Raw genomic sequence first — 23436 nt, 5'->3', positions numbered from 1 at the left:
TGGCTGCGCACAGGCAGACAAGAGGCAGTAACTGCAGACCGCGCTGACGAGTAGGACAGACAGCAGCAGCAGCTCCAGACCACCCTACCGCGAGCGCCTGTCCTAACGCCCAAGGTCTCGGAGCCTCTGCTGCTCTCTGCCTCCGTGACACCTTCCCCAGGAGCCTCTTCGCTGCCTGCTGCGTACCCCACGGCATCTCTAGCCCGCTAGCGCTCCCCCGCTGCACAGCCACAGCCCCGCGCCTCCGCGGGCAGAGTCCCCGCGGAGGTGTCCGACGTGACCCGAGCCAGACCGACCGACGGCACCCTCCGGGCGCTGCCGATCACCTTCTCTGCCGAGCGCCGACCGCCTCTCGCTGCCCGCCGCACCAGACAAAACGCAAAGGAATGACAGACCTCCACCTGGACGCGGGGACAGGGGGGAGAACAAAAGAAAAGGGGCAGAGAGCTTGGCAGATGGATGGAGGGAGAAAGAAAGAGAGGGACAGAGAGCCGGCCCCAGGGTCTGGGCACTGGACAAAGGAAGAGAAAGAGAGGGACAGAGGGCCACACAGATGGAGGGAGGGCTGCACAGAGGACCGGGCAGCAGAAGAGAGAAAAATGGGGAAGGCGAGGCGGCCAGAGGAACGGCGAGGGAGCAACAGAGAAGGGGGGAGAACTGGAGAGAGGAACGAGGACGGGAAGAGAGGGACAGGGAGCCAGTAGGAGCGATGGGAAGAGGACGAGAACGACGAAGAGCTGGCCAGAAAGGTGGAGAGAGAAAAAGAGGGAGGGCAATTCAGACAGAGAGATGGGACAAAACAGGGGAAAAGAGGGATAGGGAGGCAAATAGATGGATGAGGAGCTGAGCAGAGGGATGGAAATAGAGAGAAATGGCTGGAGGGGTGGACAGAGGGCTGGGAAGGCAAAGAGAAGTACAGGCAGAAAGGCAGACGAGAGCGGCAGACGGATGGGGAGCCGCACGGAAGGACAGCGGGCAGGTACTGGGAGAGGAAGAGGAAGAGGACGATGAAGAGCTGGATAGAGCGATAGAGAGCCAGTTAGATGGACGCAGATATTGTCACAGAGATGGAAAGAGTACAAGAGGGATGGGGGAGCTGGGCAGAGGAACGAGTAGCTAAACAAAGGGATGGGGCACTGGACAGAGCCACGGGGAAAGAAAGAGAAGGATGGAGCGCTGGACAGAGGAGCAGGGAGCGGAATCGGATGGATCCCGACAGCCTGGCTCGCCATGCTCCGACTCCACCCCACCGGCTGAGCCCGCAGCGCTCTCTGCGCACCGCTGTGCCCAAAGTCCGCTCGTGGGCCTGCTCACCCGTTTCCCTACGGCTCCGGGGTGTCTGTGGGAGCGAGGGTGCACACACGGGCCCAGGCCGGGGAGGAACCTCACGTTCAGTCACAGCATTTTACCGTTCCTCGTGCATTAGCCCCTCTCAGATGCCCAACGCCAAACGCCCTCAGCCCGTAACAACTTCAGTACCTGCAGCACCTAGTTTTTCCACGCTCTCAAATCTTCCTTGCTCTTTCCCGTCTTGTTTGAAAACCCTCCCAGACCCCTTCTGTACTTACGTGCTTCCTCAAAACAGCATCGCCAAAGTCAACAAAACGGGCCGAGCTGCATCCCTTCGAGTTGCTGGCCCTCAGAACAGCATCCTGCAAGTGAATCAAGCCACCAAGGTCACTGGGAGATTCTCCTTTTAGAGCTTTCTTCCCCCAAAACTTTAACGATGGCTCCCTAACCTGGGCAAATGCAGAGCCTCCCTTAAGCGCTGCGGCAGTTTTTACTCTGGCGTCCCAAGTTGCTGCTAGGCAGTGAAGCAAGGCAAAGACGGGTGCGGTCACAGCTGACCCATCTAGCCACGAAAATTCTTATTTTAGGCCTCACTGGTCATTCCAGGTAAACAGACCAAAACAGAGCTCCAAACAGACAGGCGAGGCTTCGCACAGACCTCGTGGCCCAGCTAGCAACAGTAAGACTCTGTCTTACTGAAGACTCTGGGCTACCAGTCGCTATCCCCCCCTCCTTTGCCGGTCCATGCATCGCGGCTTATTACCCGCGAGTCCGGTAAGGACGCTGCCGACCTTCCTGTGGCCGAAGCCTCCTCGTTGGGACTGGGCGGAGAACCTTTCTGCTGGCATTTGAATTCTCCTGGAAGCTCTCGACGCGTGATAACTTACAAAGGTCCGAGAGCAGTGGTAGCCTGTAGTTCTTCACGGCAGCACACAGTCATTCCCCGAGGTCCTGAACGCCTACGATTAACACAGTTTATCAAAACAAAAATACTACTGCTACAGGGTGTAAAGGCAAGCTAAAATTTCTGCAGCCAAAGAAAACCCCTTCGCGTCTGACACAACGAGCCACACGCACCAGCGCCTATAGCTCGAGGCTAGCAACCCCTCCTGGGCGACGTTCTTCTGGCAGGCTGCGGATCTGAACTCCTCCATCTCGCCTAAGAGTCTCCGCTGGGACACAGCAACTTTGCCAGCCAGGGCTCGTTGACGGAGGCATAGTAAAATCCATCAGGGAGGGAGCAAAGCAAAAAAAAAAAAACAAACCGAGAAGAAAAAGAAAAAAAGAAAAAGATCAAAGCTCTGCAGAAAATCATAAGAATCCAAAGTTGTTTATAAGCACAAAAGCGGATCCAATATACACACTCAAGCAAGGTAAACGAGAATACGCAAGCCACAAGCACCGCTTCCCCTAACCCCTGTTCTGGGGTTCATAGCTTCTGAGCTATGAAGACAGTCGGGCTTGCCGCGAAAGGGAAGTCAGACTAAGTAGCCGCTAGAGATCAACCTCTCGGAAACCTCCTGCGTCCGCGTTTTTGGCGCAACCGTGCTCTGCCCCTCAGTCAATTCAGACGCGCACAAGAAGAGCCACTGCTTGTAACACTTGCACAGCAACTGCCCCCCTGCCCCCGCTCGTTAAGATCAGCGCCCACTGCGCCACTCGGATAGATGATACTCCGCTGTCTCTTCATTTCCCTGACGTGATTACTTTAGAGGGAACTGAATAGATTGGATGGCCCCTGCGCGATCAAAGCTAAAAGTCTCAAAGACGGTTACAGCCCACATCACTGCTGAACAGTCTTTCTCACAGCCAGAGACTTTTTGTTCCACCCCCAAAGGGGACGTAAAGGTGAGGCGACCGGCACCCGCTTTCCTTTACTGCCATTTTCTAGCGGTGCTGCTCCCACGCAGTCAGCAGATGTGGAAAGCATTACCGAAAAAGGCTTTCCTTGTCCTGGGAATTTGAGGGCAGGAGGTTTTATAGCCACTTCTTCCAGTTCAGTGAAAGCAGAGTCACGTTCCTCGTCCCAGCTCCCTTCCCGACTCCCTCCCAGTACTTTCCACCATGGTCTGCTGACACCGGCAAAGCCACCTTAATGCTGCTGGAGGAAACTAAATCCTCCTACAATTGCTCTAAGCGGGAACCGGTGAGAAGGAGCCTTAATTCCATGAGGCTTCAACCTATCTACTGTCATCCCGTCTCCCCAAATACCATTGCCAGGTAACTAACCCGGGGCTTGCGCTGATTGAGCCTTCCTGAAATCGATCTCTCAGTTTTACACTTCAGACCCTTCTCTCGCTCCCTTCCTCTTCAGTAGCTCTGGTCACTTGACCACCACTCCCCCAAGATAATAATTTGTTGTCTCGCAGCTCGTGAAGTATGACGCTTCACAGGCACGTAAAGTCACACACATGGAGACACATGTACGCAGAGCACTTCTCGTAATGCATACAGACCTTCCGTTATACGCTGGCGATCTACTATTCGGATCGCTATTAATGGCGCTCCTTCCTTGCCAGGAGGAACGGGCTTTCCCTTTCTCTGGCAGAGGAAGACAGCTTTCACTTGGCTCCCTTGGATTCTATTACTTCAGCTTGCTCACGTTTTTTACTCTCTTCAACCTCAGCCGTGGCCATTAATCTAAGAGAGCATTCGTTCTGTCTTTCCCTTTCCACGTACGCGCGTGCAGTAACAACGCAAAATAGAAACAGCCAAAGCAAAGCTAAGGCAGATACAGGGAACAGCAGCCACAGGGCAGGAACGGGTTACTCAGTCCTCAGCGCTGCCTCGGGGAGGCCGAAATAACTGCTAACGGTCATTAGCCATACTTACCCTAGTTACCCGTGCCAGAACGCCTCCTCCTGTAGCAGTTCCTGGTGATATCGAGGGGCCGCTGCATTCTGGCTTCCTCGTTTCATCCCGTCCCTTTGGTATTAACCGCAAGCAAACGCTCGTCCGTCTCTTCTCCTCGTCAGCATTTGCTGTCCTTGGTTCCATCTCTGTAAGGAAGCGATAAACTCGCGTTTTACTTCCAGTGAAACGCTTAGGTTTACGCATGATCTTTTTCTCTTTACCCTGTTTTCTTTTTCCCCCTTTTTTTTCTTTTTTTCTTCTTCTTTTCCTTAAGGGAAAGGTCTTAATACGGCACTTTGCACCATACGTTGCAGGGTAAACGGTCTGGAAACGTTACACACAGCAATTAGGGCTAGGTTATTAGGCAGGCGGGCACGTCGCCTAGTACCTTCCTAACGCCATCTTCCACGAAACCTTATTTTTATTCCGCTTCAGTGTTATTGTTACTGTTCGCAAACCCTTGTATGCATGCGCTTAACCGACAACTCTCTCGGTCTTTAACTACGTGGAGGAACGACAGCCCTCGATTTGCCTGTCTCCCTTTCAAACCTATTACCTTTTTGAGACTGCTCCTAGCTTCCTCTTACTCTTGCATGCTGGCCTCACAGGCGACGACCAAAATGAACCACCGGATCCCCAGGTCTTGCTGCTTCTCTTCGAGATGTCCCCCTTCGGTGGGCTGCCCTGCCAAACAAACCAAAAAGACTGCCGAGGCCGCGAGGGTACCAGATTTTCAGACCGCTTCTCCGAGGCTTTCGGGGTGACTGACGTCACCGCTTCGCTTCACGTTACTCACAGCTACCTTCGTCTATTACTTAGGGCTAAACCTGTTTCTGTTTGCAGAGGGGCTTGTTGCTTGTTTAAACTTGACATATAGTCCATAACCTGCTCTGCGTGCTCCCTAGTCCCTTCTGCTTTCGCAACACTTGTGGTAATTCAAGGCGGTAATTAAGAGTCCCCATTGTCCCATAGGCTGGAGCGAGACATTGCTGCTGCTCTGAGGAGGTGCCTAAAAGCCACGCTGTTTTCGCTAGCATCACTGGGGCTTCCCAGAGCCCATCGGTGTTCTCTTTGGCTCTTCCCGAGCCTTTTAGGTTTTTTAGGCTACTCCTTAGCCCTCCATTTTAGGGCAATGTTCTCCTTAAGCACTGCGCACAGCACGATTATCCCAGATCAGCCACATCGTGCACATACAGAGGCTTCTCAGAGGCGGCTCAGAAGAAAAGAGAGAAAAATCTCTTTGTCATCTGCGCATCCACCCGTCAACACTCTTCACCAGGAAGTGCTCTAAGTTCCTGTTTCTCTAAAGCGGGACTGAGTCGAGGCGGAGACGCAGATCGCACCCCATCTTTGTTAGAACACCTCACTGCTGCGGGGACTGGGTCTGGCAGCAGTCTGAGGAATGTTTGGGGCCTTGCACAGAGTGCAGGGGAAGGTCTGGAGTCAGTGACAACATTGCGGCAGGGCTCGGAGGCGTTTTGGGGCCTGTGGGGGCGTTGGGGCAGGATTTGTGGGTGGTTTAATGGCTTTGGGGGGGCTGGTTGCAGGAAGGGTGGGACTCTGCGGGGCCCTCAGGGCAGGGGTGCCATCCCAGATGCGTAGTGAGCACACAGGGGTGCCCTACGTGGCTCTCAGCTCGGCGGGAGCAGCCACCGGTCTCCCACCCCACCAGACAGGGGAGCGGGGCGGGGGGGTGGGGGGGGGAGAGGAGGTGGAGGGATCTATGAGCTCGCAGAGAACGCCAGAGGAGGCAGCAGGGAACTCACCAAGGACCCCTCGTCCCAGACGAGAGAAGGCATCAGGCTGCCGTGCCGCTGCTGGAGACATCCAGACCCCCGCGCAGACACCCCCCGTACACACTCCTCCAGGCTGCGTCCGCAGGGGTGAGCGCACGACCCGGCCCGCGCTGGGGAGGAACCGGGGCCCTACAGGCGACACACGCAAAAGGGAGAGTCAGAGCCGCGCTCCGGCAGAGCCGGCGCCGCGCAGACCCGGCGCGGCGCGGCCCCCGGCCCGACTCCCCCCCCCCCGCCCCGCCGCCTCCACGCAGCGACGGCCACGGCTGGCAGGACACAGCCCGACACCCGCGGACACCCGAAGGCACACGCTCGCCTCACCGCGGCCCCCACATGCTCGACTCCAGCCCGCCTCTGCCCTCGCCCGCCGCCGTCTAGCGAAAACACCCACACTGCTCGCCGCCATTTTGCCCGCCGCCGCACCGCGCGTGCGCCGGCCGTCCAGGGCTCGCGCCGCCGCACCGCGCGTGCGCCGCCCAGGATCGCGCGGGAGGGGCGGGGGAGCGGAGCGCGAGGGGCGGGGGGAGCGCGAGGGGCGGGGGGAGCGCGAGGGGCGGGGGGAGCGCGAGGGGCGGGGGGAGCGCGAGGGGCGGGGGGAGCGCGAGGGGCGGGGGGAGCGCGAGGGGCGGGGGGAGCGGAGCGCGAGGGGCGGGGGGAGCGGAGCGCGAGGGGCGGGGGGAGCGGAGCGCGAGGGGCGGGGGGAGCGGAGCGCGAGGGGCGGGGGGAGCGGAGCGCGAGGGGCGGGGGGAGCGGAGCGCGAGGGGCGGGGGGAGCGCAGCGCGAGGGGCGGGGGGAGCGCAGCGCGAGGGGCGGGGGGAGCGCAGCGCGAGGGGCGGGGGGAGCGCAGCGCGAGGGGCGGGGGGAGCGCAGCGCGAGGGGCGGGGGGAGCGCAGCGCGAGGGGCGGGGGGAGCGCAGCGCGAGGGGCGGGGGGAGCGCAGCGCGAGGCAGGCGAGACCCGCAATGGCGCCCTCGCGTGGTCGCAGCGCCGCGCTGCAGCCGGCCGGCTCCCGCGGGCGACCCGCAGCCCGCCGCGCCACCCCGGCGCTCAGGCCGAGCAGCGAGCGCCCCGAGGCTGCTTCTGCCCGCGCCCGAGAGAGCGGCGGGGATCAGCGAGCAGGCGCTGGGGCTGCCCCGGGGAGAGAGTGCCGCGGAGCAGCTCCGAGACGGCACTGCCCGTCCCCGCGCCCCCAGGAAGCACCGAGAAGGAAAAGCCCTCTCGGGAAAAGCGCTCCCGGTCCGTGAGCACCGGGCAGGGGGCACGAGCGCGGCCCCTTCGCTTACCGTTACCGACAGAGCGCAGAGTAGCGGCGAACACGGCGACCGGCAGCGCGCACGTGTGCGCCGGCTGCCTGCAACGGTCTTCGTACGCAGCGGTGGCCGCCGGCGGCTGCAGTGCTGCCTTGTCGACACGCGAGGGCAGCCGTGAGCGCGCCGGAACGCAATGCGCCTGCGCGCCCCCCCTCTCGCGTGCAGTGCCGCTTTTCAGACACGCGAGGGCAGCAAGGAGCAGAGCGCAGCGCTTTCCTGCCCCCCTTGCAAAATACTCGCTAGACAAAAATGGCTTGGGCTCCTCCCGAACGCTTACCTGGCTTCATTACTACAGCTATTAGGAACCGAAGTGCATAGCCTTCTAGTAAAGGGAACGACCGTCTTTTCAAAACTTCCCCTGACTCCCCAGAATTGTCACTGCTTTGCATCAGCAGCCAGCTTCTTCCAACCCAGCCGCAAGAAACATTTTGCCTTCCCGGCAGAACTTTCTGCTCCCTGGGGGGTCCAAAGGAAACCCGTCATTCGCTACTGTCTGTCAAAACGTACCGGAAGCCCTCAAATACAGGACAAGACGCCTTCTCTAAGGAAGCTGACTACTAGGTCTGCTTCACAGCAGCTTTTCCCCAGTATCAGGGTCCACTCAATAAACAAAATAGCACGAGAAATGTTTTAATCCGCTCCAAGTGCTTTCGTATAAGAGAACAACATCAAAATGAGGTATTATTGCATTTAGTCTCCACTACACGTGCTACCCCAGCGCCACGGACTTGCTTTAAAGCATCAGTGACGTACGCGGTCTGGCAGTAATAAATATTCACAGAATGAATACGCACTCGATCGAGTACGGGTGTTCATGAAAAGCTTTGCCAGTGCGTCGCTAGGTAACAAACCTAGACAAGCAGCTATTTGCCCTGATCCTTCGGCTTACATTTTTTCTGCCGGATGTAGTCAAACGTACCTGAACGCAGTGGCCTTGCGAGGCAGTGACACGGTGTCCGTGGGGTGGCCGTTCCAGGGTCTCTCGGGCTGTTCCAGGGTCCTCGGACAGCAACGGTGCTGGTCGACTTTCCCTTGCGCTGCACAGCAGGACAGCTCCGCACCGTGCCCTCCCAGCACCGCCGCTCCTCCCAGCGGCTGCCTAACCGGCCCCAATCCTGAGCAAAGCTACGACCCCCAGGAGCCCGCAGCACCCCTCCTACTCTCCCCGCCCTCCCCATTTCCAAGAGGGACAGCCCCAGCCCCCGGGGACAACCCTGCCTGGTCACGCTGCTGTCCGAAAAGCAGATTCGTTGCCCGCTGTGCACTAAGCCAACAATGACACGCTCAGGAGAGACATTTGCTTATTTATTTCAGAGTTGTGCAAGCCTGGCTGCTCGGTGTTTTCCCCACAAATCAAGCGCAACTCCTCCCCCCCCCCCCCCCAGGCTTTCCAAGTAGCATTTACACAACTTGCAAGGTTTGCAACTTTCCCTCTTACACCGGTTGGTTAGTGATTTACATACAATTCTAATATTGCTTACACACCATTTTAAAACTACGCATGCTCAGGGGAGGGGTCTTCACCCGGGCGCGGGTCTTTCTGACCTATGGGCGTGATTTTCTTGTATTATAATGAGGACAGTTCAGTTAGGGGATACCTCGAATTCCTTTGCTAAATTGGCAACGTCTACATAGAAAACAAAACATTTTGATTTACTGTTTCTTTAAGGCTTTAGCACTTCTAGCATGGCCTTGATTAAAGAATTATTTCCTCCCAGGACACAGAGAGAGACAGAGAGACAGAGAGACAGAGAGACAGAGAGACAGAGAGACAGAGAGACAGAGAGACAGAGAGACAGAGAGACAGAGAGACAGAGAGACAGAGAGACAGAGAGACAGAGAGACAGAGAGACAGAGATTCTCCTCATCTGCCTAGTTGAAACAGCAGGAACACTCCTTCTGAGCTTCCAAGGTTGTCTTGCAACACCATCGGAGATGGAAAACGCTTCCTGCCCTGTACCGGGAAAAGACAGAGACAATCCACTGTCCCCCGTGACCTGTGGGGACTCAGGCGTGAGTGACACACGTCCAGTAAGGAACAGACCCAGCGGGCCACTGCCGCAGGGCTGAGAAGGCACCGGCCCCTGGCACTACAGCTCCTGGCCTGCCACGTGGCCGGCTGCTGGGAACCCCGCTGGCAGGGACCTGCCGCCCCCCCCCGGGGCCACCTCGAGAGGCGCAGCATGGTCACCCAGTAGCCCCCACTGTAGTGAGAAGACTACACCTCCCAGCATACCGTGCACGCGAAAATGGCGTCCCGGAAGCCCAGTGCCGGAAGACTACCGTTCCCGGCATGCCATGCCAGGCAACATGGCCGCCCGGAAGCCCAGTGCCGGAAGACTACTGCTCCCGGCATGCCGCGCCGAAAGCTACGGCTCCCCGCATTCCCGCACCCCAACTCCCGCCCCCCACCCGCAGCGCTGGGGCACCTTTGACCCTCGGCACATTCCGTTCCTTTCCGTCCCGCCCCCCTTCCCCTTCCCCCCTGTCCCCCCGGAAACCGCCGCAGAGCCCCGAGCGCGGCCCCGCCAGCCCCAGCACCGGCCCGGGGCTCCCCCGACACCCCCGCGACCAGCCCCACCTCAGCTCCGACACTGCCCCCGCCCCTCCACGACCCTCCCGGGGCCTCCCCCTGCGATCCCGCCTCCCCCCGCTCCCCGACACGCTCCCGAGCTGACACAGGAGACCCCCCCCCCCCCCCCCCGCGCTCCTCCGACCGCACAGTAAACCGCACCACAGCCCCGGCGCACCCCCTTGCTCCCCCCGCCTCCGGGGCCCCGGGACGCTCCCAGCCGCCGGGACCCCCGGCGCATGCGGGACCCGCAGCTTGCAGCGCGCCTCCCCCGGCCCCGCTCACCTCCTCCGCAGGATGGCTGCCGGGCCGGTCCCGGCGGGCCGTGCTCCACGGCAGCTCCGCTGCCCAGCTCCTGCCCCAGCGCCAGCTCCCCCCAACTGCGGCCCCAGCCCCCAAATGTGGGCCTGCCCTTGCCATCAGCCCCACCTGGGGCCTGTCCTGCCACCCAGCTCCCCCTGGCATTCATCCCAGCCCCAGGGCCCGCAGCTGTGGTCCCGCAGGAACTGGGCAGGGGGCCTGGCCATCAGCCCCTTCAGGGACAGCGGGGGCTGCCAGGGCAGCAGAGGCACCCCCACTCTCCTGACAGCAGCTTGCTGAGAGCTGAAGGGAGAGCCCTGCCTGGGGTGTGGAGTGCGGAAAGGGGAGTATGCGGAGCACAAGAGAACAAATCGAGAGCTCTGGGTGCAACACAAGGCAAAAAAAAAAAAAAAAAAAAGAACAACGATAGAGCAAACAGAGTGACTCGGGGGGCACCAAAAGGAGGGCCCTGGGGCACACCCAGAAGCACCCAGAAAACTCCGGGACAGGAGAAAAAGCTAAAGAGAGACCTCTGCGGCGTGCCACAAAACACACACGGGGCCCCGGGGCGCACCGAAAGGCACGCAGAGGGCTCGGGGGCAACCCAGAATGTGAACTGAGGGGTCCTGAGGGCATCAGAGGGCAAGTGCAGGGCTCTGGGGCAGACCAAAATACAGAGGAAGGGCCTTGGCGCACACCAGAGGGCTCACGAGGCACGCCGCAGGGCTCAACGCGGCTGACAGGATGGCGCCTGCAGACTGCCCCAGGCACACGAGCGACACTGCGGAGTGCCAAAAGCAAATCCGGGAGCGGTTCGGGGACCTCACGCAGCCCTGGAGGGGCTCTGGCTGCCCTCGCGATGAGGGGAAACACCCCCAAGAGCCCCGAGGGTCCAGGCAACGCAAGGGAAATTCCCCGCAGCTCTGGGAACAGCACCGGGCTCCCTGGCAAGCGCAGGCACCCCAAAGTACACGGGACTCGGGGACCAGCTCCCAGCCCCGGACACAACGCGTAACCTCCTCCTCCGGGCATCGTCTTCAGGCAAACCGCCCTGGAGCTCGGCACCAGCGTGCCTCCCCTTACCTGCGATACCCAAAGAGTCACCGCCGCACCAGCGTCTGTCCGTCTGTCCGTCCGTCCGGGAAGGGTCAGCTCCTGCCCCTGCCCTCGACGTGGCAGGTGTCCGAGTAGCCGACAGCCTCCCCCCAATGCTTTTTCCTTCGGGGCTACGATTCAGCTCGGAGAGCTGAGAGGAAAATGCCTGATCCCGCCTGCCTGCACTTCTGCCCTAGCCCAGGCCAGAGCCCCTCAGGTTACTTAGTCCTCAGCGCTGCCTCGGGGAGGCCAAAATAACTAATAACGGTCATCAGCGATACTTACCTTAGTTACCCGTGCCAGAACGCCTCCTCCTGCAGCAGTTCCTGGTGATATCGAGGGGCTGCTGCATTCTGGCTTCCTCGTTTCATCCCGTCCCTTCGGTATTAACCACAAGAAAACGCTTGTCCGTCTCTTCTCTTCGTCAGCATTTGCTGTCCTCGGTTCCATCTCTGTAAGGAAGCGATACACTCGCATTTTACTTCCAGTGAAACACTTAGGTTTACGCATGATCTTTTTCTCTTTACCCTGTTTTCTTTTTTCCCCTTTTCTTTTTTTTATTTTCTTCTTCTTTTCCTTAAGGGAAAGGTCTTAATACGGCACTTTGCGCCATACATCACAGGGTAAGCAGTCTGGAAACGTTACACACAGCAATTAGGGCTAGGTTATTAGGCAGGCGGGCACGTCGCCTAATACTTACCTGCGCCATCTTCCACGAAACCTTATTTTTATTCCGCTTCAGTATTACTGTTACTGTTCTCAAACCCTTGTATACATGCGCTTAACCGACAATTCTCTCGGTCTTTAACTACATGGAGGGACGACAGCCCTCGATTTGCCTGTCTCCCTTTCAAACCTATTACCTTTTTGAGACAGCTCCTAGCTTCCTCTTACGCTCGGATGCTGGCCTCACAGGCGACGACCAAAACGAACAACTGGGTCGCTAGGTCTAGCCGCCTCTCTTCAAGATGTGCCCTTTCGGTGCGTACCTTTCTTGGTCTCTTCAACTTCAGCCGTGGCAATTAATCTAAAAAAGTAAGGATGACATCTATTCCTTTCCGTAGCTGCCTGTACGATAACAAAACAAAAGAGAAACAGCCAAAGCAAAGCTAAGGCAGATACAGGGAACAGCAGCCACAGGGTAGGAACGGCTTACTCAGTCCTCAGCGCTGCCTCAGGGAGGCCGAAATGACTGCTAACGGTCATCAGTGATACTTACCTTAGTTACCCGTGCCAGAACGCCTCCTCCTGCAGCAGTTCCTGGTGATATCGAGGGGCCGCTGCATTCTGGCTTCCTCGTTTCATCCCGTCCCTTCGGTATTAACCACAAGAAAACGCTTGTCCATCTCTTCTCTTCGTCAGCATTTGCTGTCCTCGGTTCCATCTCTGTAAGGAAGCGATACACTCGCGTTTTACTTCCAGTGAAACACTTAGGTTTACGCATGATCTTTTTCTCTTTACCCTGTTTTCTTTTTTCCCCTTTTTTTCTTTTTTTCTTCTTCTTTTCCTTAAGGGAAAGGTCTTAATACGGCACTTTGCGCCATACGTTGCAGGGTAAGCAGTCTGGAAACGTTACACACAGCAATTAGGGCTAGGTTATTAGGCAGGCGGGCACGTCGCCTAATACCTACCTAACGCCATCTTCCACGAAACCTTATTTTTATTCCGCTTCAGTATTACTGTTACTGTTCTCAAACCCTTGTATACATGCGCTTAACCGACAATTCTCTCAGTCTTTAACTATGTGGAAGAACGATAGCCCTCGATTTGCCTGTCTCCCTTTCACACCTATTACCTTTTTGAGACAGCTCCTAGCTTCCTCTTACGCTCGGACGCTGGCCTCACAGGCGACGACCAAAATGAACCACCGGATCCCCAGGTCTTGCTGCTTCTCTTCGAGACGTCCCCCTTCGGTGGGCTGCCCTGCCAAACAAACCAAAAAGACTGCCGAGGCCGCGAGGGTACCAGATTTTCAGACCGCTTCTCCGAGGCTTTCGGGGTGACTGACGTCACTGCTTCGCTTCATGTTACTCACAGCTACCTTCGTCTATTACTTAGGGCTAAACCTGTTTCTATTTGCAGAGGGGCTTGTTGCTTGTTTAAACTTGACATATAGTCCATAACCTGCTCTGCGTGCTCCCTAGTCCCTTCTGCTTTCGCAACACTTGTGGTAATTCAAGGCGGTAATTAAGAGTCCCCATTGTCCCATAGGCTGGAGCGAGACATTGCTGCTGCTCTGAGGAGGTGCCTAAAAGCCACGCTGTTTTCGCTAGCATCACTGGGGCTTCCCAGAGCCCATCGGTGTTCTCTTTAGCTTTTCCCAAGCCTTTTAGGTTTTTTAGGCTACTCCTTAGCCCGCCATTTTAGGGCAATGTTCTCCTTAAGCACTGCGCACAGCACGATTATCCCAGATCAGCCACATCGTGCACATACAGAGGCTTCTCAGAGGCGGCTCAGAAGAAAAGAGAGAAAAATCTCTTTGTCATCTGCGCATCCACCCGTCAACACTCTTCACCAGGAAGTGCTCTAAGTTCCTGTTTCTCTAAAGCGGGACCGAGTCGAGGCGGAGACGCAGATCGCACCCCATCTTTGTTAGAACGCCTCACTGCTGCGGGGACTGGGTCTGGCAGCAGTCTGAGGAATGTTTGGGGCCTTGCACAGAGTGCAGGGGAAGGTCTGGAGTCAGTGACAACATTGCGGCAGGGCTCGGAGGCGTTTTGGGGCCTGTGGGGGCGTTGGGGCAGGATTTGTGGGTGGTTTAATGGCTTTGGGGGGGCTGGTTGCAGGAAGGGTGGGACTCTGCGGGGCCCTCAGGGCAGGGGTGCCATCCCAGATGCGTAGGGAGCGCATAGGGGTGCCCTACGTGGCTCTCAGCTCGGCGGCAGGAGCCACCGGTCTCCCACTCCACCAGACAGGGGAGCGGGGCGGGGGGGGGGGAGGTGGAGGGATCTATGAGCTCGCAGAGAACACCAGAGGAGGCAGCAGGGAACTCACCAAGGGCCCCGCATCCCAGAAGAGCTGCGAAGGACCCCGCGTCCCAGACGAGGCTGCCGTGCCGCTGCTGGAGACATCCAGACCCCCGCGCAGACACCCCCCGTACACACTCCTCCAGGCTGCGTCCGCAGGGGCGAGCGCACGACCCGGCCCGCGCTGGGGAGGAACCGGGGCCCTGCAAGCGACACACGCAAAAGGGAGAGTCAGAGCCGCGCTCCGGCAGACCCGGCGCCGCGCAGACCCGGCGCGGCGCGGCCCCCGGCCCGACTCCCCCCCCCCCGCCCCGCCGCCTCCACGCAGCGACGGCCACGGCTGGCAGGACACAGCCCGACACCCGCGGACACCCGAAGGCACACGCTCGCCTCACCGCGGCCCCCACATGCTCGACTCCAGCCCGCCTCTGCCCTCGCCCGCCGCCGTCTAGCGAAAACACCCACACTGCTCGCCGCCATTTTGCCCGCCGCCGCACCGCGCGTGCGCCGGCCGTCCAGGGCTCGCGCCGCCGCACCGCGCGTGCGCCGCCCAGGATCGCGCGGGAGGGGCGGGGGAGCGGAGCGCGAGGGGCGGGGGGAGCGCGAGGGGCGGGGGGAGCGCGAGGGGCGGGGGGAGCGCGAGGGGCGGGGGGAGCGCGAGGGGCGGGGGGAGCGCGAGGGGCGGGGGGAGCGCGAGGGGCGGGGGGAGCGGAGCGCGAGGGGCGGGGGAGCGGAGCGCGAGGGGCGGGGGAGCGCAGCGCGAGGGGCGGGGGAGCGCAGCGCGAGGGGCGGGGGAGCGCAGCGCGAGGGGCGGGGGAGCGCAGCGCGAGGGGCGGGGGAGCGCAGCGCGAGGGGCGGGGGAGCGCAGCGCGAGGGGCGGGGGAGCGCAGCGCGAGGGGCGGGGGGAGCGCAGCGCGAGGGGCGGGGGGAGCGCAGCGCGAGGGGCGGGGGGAGCGCAGCGCGAGGCAGGCGAGACCCGCAATGGCGCCCTCGCGTGGTCGCAGCGCCGCGCTGCAGCCGGCCGGCTCCCGCGGGCGACCCGCAGCCCGCCGCGCCACCCCGGCGCTCAGGCCGAGCAGCGAGCGCCCCGAGGCTGCTTCTGCCCGCGCCCGAGAGAGCGGCGGGGATCAGCGAGCAGGCGCTGGGGCTGCCCCGGGGAGAGAGTGCCGCGGAGCAGCTCCGAGACGGCACTGCCCGTCCCCGCGCCCCCAGGAAGCACCGAGAAGGAAAAGCCCTCTCGGGAAAAGCGCTCCCGGTCCGTGAGCACCGGGCAGGGGGCACGAGCGCGGCCCCTTCGCTTACCGTTACCGACAGAGCGCAGAGTAGCGGCGAACACGGCGACCGGCAGCGCGCACGTGTGCGCCGGCTGCCTGCAACGGTCTTCGTACGCAGCGGTGGCCGCCGGCGGCTGCAGTGCTGCCTTGTCGACACGCGAGGGCAGCCGTGAGCGCGCCGGAACGCAATGCGCCTGCGCGCCCCCCCTCTCGCGTGCAGTGCCGCTTTTCAGACACGCGAGGGCAGCAAGGAGCAGAGCGCAGCGCTTTCCTGCCCCCCTTGCAAAATACTCGCTAGACAAAAATGGCTTGGGCTCCTCCCGAACGCTTACCTGGCTTCATTACTACAGCTATTAGGAACCGAAGTGCATAGCCTTCTAGTAAAGGGAACGACCGTCTTTTCAAAACTTCCCCTGACTCCCCAGAATTGTCACTGCTTTGCATCAGCAGCCAGCTTCTTCCAACCCAGCCGCAAGAAACATTTTGCCTTCCCGGCAGAACTTTCTGCTCCCTGGGGGGTCCAAAGGAAACCCGTCATTCGCTACTGTCTGTCAAAACGTACCGGAAGCCCTCAAATACAGGACAAGACGCCTTCTCTAAGGAAGCTGACTACTAGGTCTGCTTCACAGCAGCTTTTCCCCAGTATCAGGGTCCACTCAATAAACAAAATAGCACGAGAAATGTTTTAATCCGCTCCAAGTGCTTTCGTATAAGAGAACAACATCAAAATGAGGTATTATTGCATTTAGTCTCCACTACACGTGCTACCCCAGCGCCACGGACTTGCTTTAAAGCATCAGTGACGTACGCGGTCTGGCAGTAATAAATATTCACAGAATGAATACGCACTCGATCGAGTACGGGTGTTCATGAAAAGCTTTGCCAGTGCGTCGCTAGGTAACAAACCTAGACAAGCAGCTATTTGCCCTGATCCTTCGGCTTACATTTTTTCTGCCGGATGTAGTCAAACGTACCTGAACGCAGTGGCCTTGCGAGGCAGTGACACGGTGTCCGTGGGGTGGCCGTTCCAGGGTCTCTCGGGCTGTTCCAGGGTCCTCGGACAGCAACGGTGCTGGTCGACTTTCCCTTGCGCTGCACAGCAGGACAGCTCCGCACCGTGCCCTCCCAGCACCGCCGCTCCTCCCAGCGGCTGCCTAACCGGCCCCAATCCTGAGCAAAGCTACGACCCCCAGGAGCCCGCAGCACCCCTCCTACTCTCCCCGCCCTCCCCATTTCCAAGAGGGACAGCCCCAGCCCCCGGGGACAACCCTGCCTGGTCACGCTGCTGTCCGAAAAGCAGATTCGTTGCCCGCTGTGCACTAAGCCAACAATGACACGCTCAGGAGAGACATTTGCTTATTTATTTCAGAGTTGTGCAAGCCTGGCTGCTCGGTGTTTTCCCCACAAATCAAGCGCAACTCCTCCCCCCCCCCCCCCCCAGGCTTTCCAAGTAGCATTTACACAACTTGCAAGGTTTGCAACTTTCCCTCTTACACCGGTTGGTTAGTGATTTACATACAATTCTAATATTGCTTACACACCATTTTAAAACTACGCATGCTCAGGGGAGGGGTCTTCACCCGGGCGCGGGTCTTTCTGACCTATGGGCGTGATTTTCTTGTATTATAATGAGGACAGTTCAGTTAGGGGATACCTCGAATTCCTTTGCTAAATTGGCAACGTCTACATAGAAAACAAAACATTTTGATTTACTGTTTCTTTAAGGCTTTAGCACTTCTAGCATGGCCTTGATTAAAGAATTATTTCCTCCCAGGACACAGAGAGAGACAGAGAGACAGAGAGACAGAGAGACAGAGAGACAGAGAGACAGAGAGACAGAGAGACAGAGAGACAGAGAGACAGAGAGACAGAGAGACAGAGAGACAGAGAGACAGAGAGACAGAGAGACAGAGAGACAGAGATTCTCCTCATCTGCCTAGTTGAAACAGCAGGAACACTCCTTCTGAGCTTCCAAGGTTGTCTTGCAACACCATCGGAGATGGAAAACGCTTCCTGCCCTGTACCGGGAAAAGACAGAGACAATCCACTGTCCCCCGTGACCTGTGGGGACTCAGGCGTGAGTGACACACGTCCAGTAAGGAACAGACCCAGCGGGCCACTGCCGCAGGGCTGAGAAGGCACCGGCCCCTGGCACTACAGCTCCTGGCCTGCCACGTGGCCGGCTGCTGGGAACCCCGCTGGCAGGGACCTGCCGCCCCCCCCCGGGGCCACCTCGAGAGGCGCAGCATGGTCACCCAGTAGCCCCCACTGTAGTGAGAAGACTACACCTCCCAGCATACCGTGCACGCGAAAATGGCGTCCCGGAAGCCCAGTGCCGGAAGACTACCGTTCCCGGCATGCCATGCCAGGCAACATGGCCGCCCGGAAGCCCAGTGCCGGAAGACTACTGCTCCCGGCATGCCGCGCCGAAAGCTACGGCTCCCCGCATTCCCGCACCCCAACTCCCGCCCCCCACCCGCAGCGCTGGGGCACCTTTGACCCTCGGCACATTCCGTTCCTTTCCGTCCCGCCCCCCTTCCCCTTCCCCCCTGTCCCCCCGGAAACCGCCGCAGAGCCCCGAGCGCGGCCCCGCCAGCCCCAGCACCGGCCCGGGGCTCCCCCGACACCCCCGCGACCAGCCCCACCTCAGCTCCGACACTGCCCCCGCCCCTCCACGACCCTCCCGGGGCCTCCCCCTGCGATCCCGCCTCCCCCCGCTCCCCGACACGCTCCCGAGCTGACACAGGAGACCCCCCCCCCCCCCCGCGCTCCTCCGACCGCACAGTAAACCGCACCACAGCCCCGGCGCACCCCCTTGCTCCCCCCGCCTCCGGGGCCCCGGGACGCTCCCAGCCGCCGGGACCCCCGGCGCATGCGGGACCCGCAGCTTGCAGCGCGCCTCCCCCGGCCCTGCTCACCTCCTCCGCAGGATGGCTGCCGGGCCGGTCCCGGCGGGCCGTGCTCCACGGCAGCTCCGCTGCCCAGCTCCTGCCCCAGCGCCAGCTCCCCCCAACTGCGGCCCCAGCCCCCAAATGTGGGCCTGCCCTTGCCATCAGCCCCACCTGGGGCCTGTCCTGCCACCCAGCTCCCCCTGGCATTCATCCCAGCCCCAGGGCCCGCAGCTGTGGTCCCGCAGGAACTGGGCAGGGGGCCTGGCCATCAGCCCCTTCAGGGACAGCGGGGGCTGCCAGGGCAGCAGAGGCACCCCCACTCTCCTGACAGCAGCTTGCTGAGAGCTGAAGGGAGAGCCCTGCCTGGGGTGTGGAGTGCGGAAAGGGGAGTATGCGGAGCACAAGAGAACAAATCGAGAGCTCTGGGTGCAACACAAGGCAAAAAAAAAAAAAAAAAAAAGAACAACGATAGAGCAAACAGAGTGACTCGGGGGGCACCAAAAGGAGGGCCCTGGGGCACACCCAGAAGCACCCAGAAAACTCCGGGACAGGAGAAAAAGCTAAAGAGAGACCTCTGCGGCGTGCCACAAAACACACACGGGGCCCCGGGGCGCACCGAAAGGCACGCAGAGGGCTCGGGGGCAACCCAGAATGTGAACTGAGGGGTCCTGAGGGCATCAGAGGGCAAGTGCAGGGCTCTGGGGCAGACCAAAATACAGAGGAAGGGCCTTGGCGCACACCAGAGGGCTCACGAGGCACGCCGCAGGGCTCAACGCGGCTGACAGGATGGCGCCTGCAGACTGCCCCAGGCACACGAGCGACACTGCGGAGTGCCAAAAGCAAATCCGGGAGCGGTTCGGGGACCTCACGCAGCCCTGGAGGGGCTCTGGCTGCCCTCGCGATGAGGGGAAACACCCCCAAGAGCCCCGAGGGTCCAGGCAACGCAAGGGAAATTCCCCGCAGCTCTGGGAACAGCACCGGGCTCCCTGGCAAGCGCAGGCACCCCAAAGTACACGGGACTCGGGGACCAGCTCCCAGCCCCGGACACAACGCGTAACCTCCTCCTCCGGGCATCGTCTTCAGGCAAACCGCCCTGGAGCTCGGCACCAGCGTGCCTCCCCTTACCTGCGATACCCAAAGAGTCACCGCCGCACCAGCGTCTGTCCGTCTGTCCGTCCGTCCGGGAAGGGTCAGCTCCTGCCCCTGCCCTCGACGTGGCAGGTGTCCGAGTAGCCGACAGCCTCCCCCCAATGCTTTTTCCTTCGGGGCTACGATTCAGCTCGGAGAGCTGAGAGGAAAATGCCTGATCCCGCCTGCCTGCACTTCTGCCCTAGCCCAGGCCAGAGCCCCTCAGGTTACTTAGTCCTCAGCGCTGCCTCGGGGAGGCCAAAATAACTAATAACGGTCATCAGCGATACTTACCTTAGTTACCCGTGCCAGAACGCCTCCTCCTGCAGCAGTTCCTGGTGATATCGAGGGGCTGCTGCATTCTGGCTTCCTCGTTTCATCCCGTCCCTTCGGTATTAACCACAAGAAAACGCTTGTCCGTCTCTTCTCTTCGTCAGCATTTGCTGTCCTCGGTTCCATCTCTGTAAGGAAGCGATACACTCGCATTTTACTTCCAGTGAAACACTTAGGTTTACGCATGATCTTTTTCTCTTTACCCTGTTTTCTTTTTTCCCCTTTTCTTTTTTTTATTTTCTTCTTCTTTTCCTTAAGGGAAAGGTCTTAATACGGCACTTTGCGCCATACATCACAGGGTAAGCAGTCTGGAAACGTTACACACAGCAATTAGGGCTAGGTTATTAGGCAGGCGGGCACGTCGCCTAATACTTACCTGCGCCATCTTCCACGAAACCTTATTTTTATTCCGCTTCAGTATTACTGTTACTGTTCTCAAACCCTTGTATACATGCGCTTAACCGACAATTCTCTCGGTCTTTAACTACATGGAGGGACGACAGCCCTCGATTTGCCTGTCTCCCTTTCAAACCTATTACCTTTTTGAGACAGCTCCTAGCTTCCTCTTACGCTCGGATGCTGGCCTCACAGGCGACGACCAAAACGAACAACTGGGTCGCTAGGTCTAGCCGCCTCTCTTCAAGATGTGCCCTTTCGGTGCGTACCTTTCTTGGTCTCTTCAACTTCAGCCGTGGCAATTAATCTAAAAAAGTAAGGATGACATCTATTCCTTTCCGTAGCTGCCTGTACGATAACAAAACAAAAGAGAAACAGCCAAAGCAAAGCTAAGGCAGATACAGGGAACAGCAGCCACAGGGTAGGAACGGCTTACTCAGTCCTCAGCGCTGCCTCAGGGAGGCCGAAATGACTGCTAACGGTCATCAGTGATACTTACCTTAGTTACCCGTGCCAGAACGCCTCCTCCTGCAGCAGTTCCTGGTGATATCGAGGGGCCGCTGCATTCTGGCTTCCTCGTTTCATCCCGTCCCTTCGGTATTAACCACAAGAAAACGCTTGTCCGTCTCTTCTCTTCGTCAGCATTTGCTGTCCTCGGTTCCATCTCTGTAAGGAAGCGATACACTCGCGTTTTACTTCCAGTGAAACACTTAGGTTTACGCATGATCTTTTTCTCTTTACCCTGTTTTCTTTTTTCCCCTTTTTTTCTTTTTTTCTTCTTCTTTTCCTTAAGGGAAAGGTCTTAATACGGCACTTTGCGCCATACGTTGCAGGGTAAGCAGTCTGGAAACGTTACACACAGCAATTAGGGCTAGGTTATTAGGCAGGCGGGCACGTCGCCTAATACCTACCTAACGCCATCTTCCACGAAACCTTATTTTTATTCCGCTTCAGTATTACTGTTACTGTTCTCAAACCCTTGTATACATGCGCTTAACCGACAATTCTCTCAGTCTTTAACTATGTGGAAGAACGATAGCCCTCGATTTGCCTGTCTCCCTTTCACACCTATTACCTTTTTGAGACAGCTCCTAGCTTCCTCTTACGCTCGGACGCTGGCCTCACAGGCGACGACCAAAATGAACCACCGGATCCCCAGGTCTTGCTGCTTCTCTTCGAGACGTCCCCCTTCGGTGGGCTGCCCTGCCAAACAAACCAAAAAGACTGCCGAGGCCGCGAGGGTACCAGATTTTCAGACCGCTTCTCCGAGGCTTTCGGGGTGACTGACGTCACTGCTTCGCTTCATGTTACTCACAGCTACCTTCGTCTATTACTTAGGGCTAAACCTGTTTCTATTTGCAGAGGGGCTTGTTGCTTGTTTAAACTTGACATATAGTCCATAACCTGCTCTGCGTGCTCCCTAGTCCCTTCTGCTTTCGCAACACTTGTGGTAATTCAAGGCGGTAATTAAGAGTCCCCATTGTCCCATAGGCTGGAGCGAGACATTGCTGCTGCTCTGAGGAGGTGCCTAAAAGCCACGCTGTTTTCGCTAGCATCACTGGGGCTTCCCAGAGCCCATCGGTGTTCTCTTTAGCTTTTCCCAAGCCTTTTAGGTTTTTTAGGCTACTCCTTAGCCCGCCATTTTAGGGCAATGTTCTCCTTAAGCACTGCGCACAGCACGATTATCCCAGATCAGCCACATCGTGCACATACAGAGGCTTCTCAGAGGCGGCTCAGAAGAAAAGAGAGAAAAATCTCTTTGTCATCTGCGCATCCACCCGTCAACACTCTTCACCAGGAAGTGCTCTAAGTTCCTGTTTCTCTAAAGCGGGACCGAGTCGAGGCGGAGACGCAGATCGCACCCCATCTTTGTTAGAACGCCTCACTGCTGCGGGGACTGGGTCTGGCAGCAGTCTGAGGAATGTTTGGGGCCTTGCACAGAGTGCAGGGGAAGGTCTGGAGTCAGTGACAACATTGCGGCAGGGCTCGGAGGCGTTTTGGGGCCTGTGGGGGCGTTGGGGCAGGATTTGTGGGTGGTTTAATGGCTTTGGGGGGGCTGGTTGCAGGAAGGGTGGGACTCTGCGGGGCCCTCAGGGCAGGGGTGCCATCCCAGATGCGTAGGGAGCGCATAGGGGTGCCCTACGTGGCTCTCAGCTCGGCGGCAGGAGCCACCGGTCTCCCACTCCACCAGACAGGGGAGCGGGGCGGGGGGGGGGGAGGTGGAGGGATCTATGAGCTCGCAGAGAACACCAGAGGAGGCAGCAGGGAACTCACCAAGGGCCCCGCATCCCAGAAGAGCTGCGAAGGACCCCGCGTCCCAGACGAGGCTGCCGTGCCGCTGCTGGAGACATCCAGACCCCCGCGCAGACACCCCCCGTACACACTCCTCCAGGCTGCGTCCGCAGGGGCGAGCGCACGACCCGGCCCGCGCTGGGGAGGAACCGGGGCCCTGCAAGCGACACACGCAAAAGGGAGAGTCAGAGCCGCGCTCCGGCAGACCCGGCGCCGCGCAGACCCGGCGCGGCGCGGCCCCCGGCCCGACTCCCCCCCCCCCGCCCCGCCGCCTCCACGCAGCGACGGCCACGGCTGGCAGGACACAGCCCGACACCCGCGGACACCCGAAGGCACACGCTCGCCTCACCGCGGCCCCCACATGCTCGACTCCAGCCCGCCTCTGCCCTCGCCCGCCGCCGTCTAGCGAAAACACCCACACTGCTCGCCGCCATTTTGCCCGCCGCCGCACCGCGCGTGCGCCGGCCGTCCAGGGCTCGCGCCGCCGCACCGCGCGTGCGCCGCCCAGGATCGCGCGGGAGGGGCGGGGGAGCGGAGCGCGAGGGGCGGGGGGAGCGCGAGGGGCGGGGGGAGCGCGAGGGGCGGGGGGAGCGCGAGGGGCGGGGGGAGCGCGAGGGGCGGGGGGAGCGCGAGGGGCGGGGGGAGCGCGAGGGGCGGGGGGAGCGCGAGGGGCGGGGGGAGCGGAGCGCGAGGGGCGGGGGAGCGGAGCGCGAGGGGCGGGGGAGCGCAGCGCGAGGGGCGGGGGAGCGCAGCGCGAGGGGCGGGGGAGCGCAGCGCGAGGGGCGGGGGAGCGCAGCGCGAGGGGCGGGGGAGCGCAGCGCGAGGGGCGGGGGAGCGCAGCGCGAGGGGCGGGGGAGCGCAGCGCGAGGGGCGGGGGAGCGCAGCGCGAGGGGCGGGGGGAGCGCAGCGCGAGGGGCGGGGGGAGCGCAGCGCGAGGGGCG

The 23436-nt window shown here is 59.9% G+C and overlaps 2 long non-coding RNA genes across 6 annotated transcripts; both read right to left on the bottom strand.

Moving 5' to 3' along the window:
* Positions 1–10708: 10708 nt before the first annotated feature.
* Positions 10709–14758, bottom strand: LOC135323770 (uncharacterized). Of its 3 annotated transcripts, none has more exons than XR_010385297.1 (6): positions 14647–14758; positions 14210–14384; positions 13011–13138; positions 12435–12601; positions 12079–12242; positions 10709–11667 (listed from the first exon to the last, which is right to left on the bottom strand). It is a non-coding gene; the product is annotated as an uncharacterized LOC135323770 (long non-coding RNA). The 3 variants fall into 3 exon arrangements; XR_010385298.1 differs by having other exon boundaries at positions 12079–12283; positions 13011–13133; XR_010385296.1 differs by having other exon boundaries at positions 13011–13133.
* A 4218-nt stretch (positions 14759–18976) lies between these two features.
* LOC135323719 (uncharacterized) lies at positions 18977–23026 on the bottom strand. 3 transcript variants are annotated; one of them, XR_010385230.1, is made up of 6 exons: positions 22915–23026; positions 22478–22652; positions 21279–21406; positions 20703–20869; positions 20347–20510; positions 18977–19935 (listed from the first exon to the last, which is right to left on the bottom strand). It is a non-coding gene; the product is annotated as an uncharacterized LOC135323719 (long non-coding RNA). The 3 variants fall into 3 exon arrangements; XR_010385231.1 differs by having other exon boundaries at positions 20347–20551; positions 21279–21401; XR_010385229.1 differs by having other exon boundaries at positions 21279–21401.
* Positions 23027–23436: the final 410 nt, after the last annotated feature.

Source organism: Dromaius novaehollandiae, chromosome 27 (assembly GCF_036370855.1).
Source record: "Dromaius novaehollandiae isolate bDroNov1 chromosome 27, bDroNov1.hap1, whole genome shotgun sequence".
Taxonomy (NCBI): domain Eukaryota; kingdom Metazoa; phylum Chordata; class Aves; order Casuariiformes; family Dromaiidae; genus Dromaius; species Dromaius novaehollandiae.
Note: the sequence above shows the minus strand (reverse complement) of the source record. Positions and strands in the feature narration are given on the sequence as shown.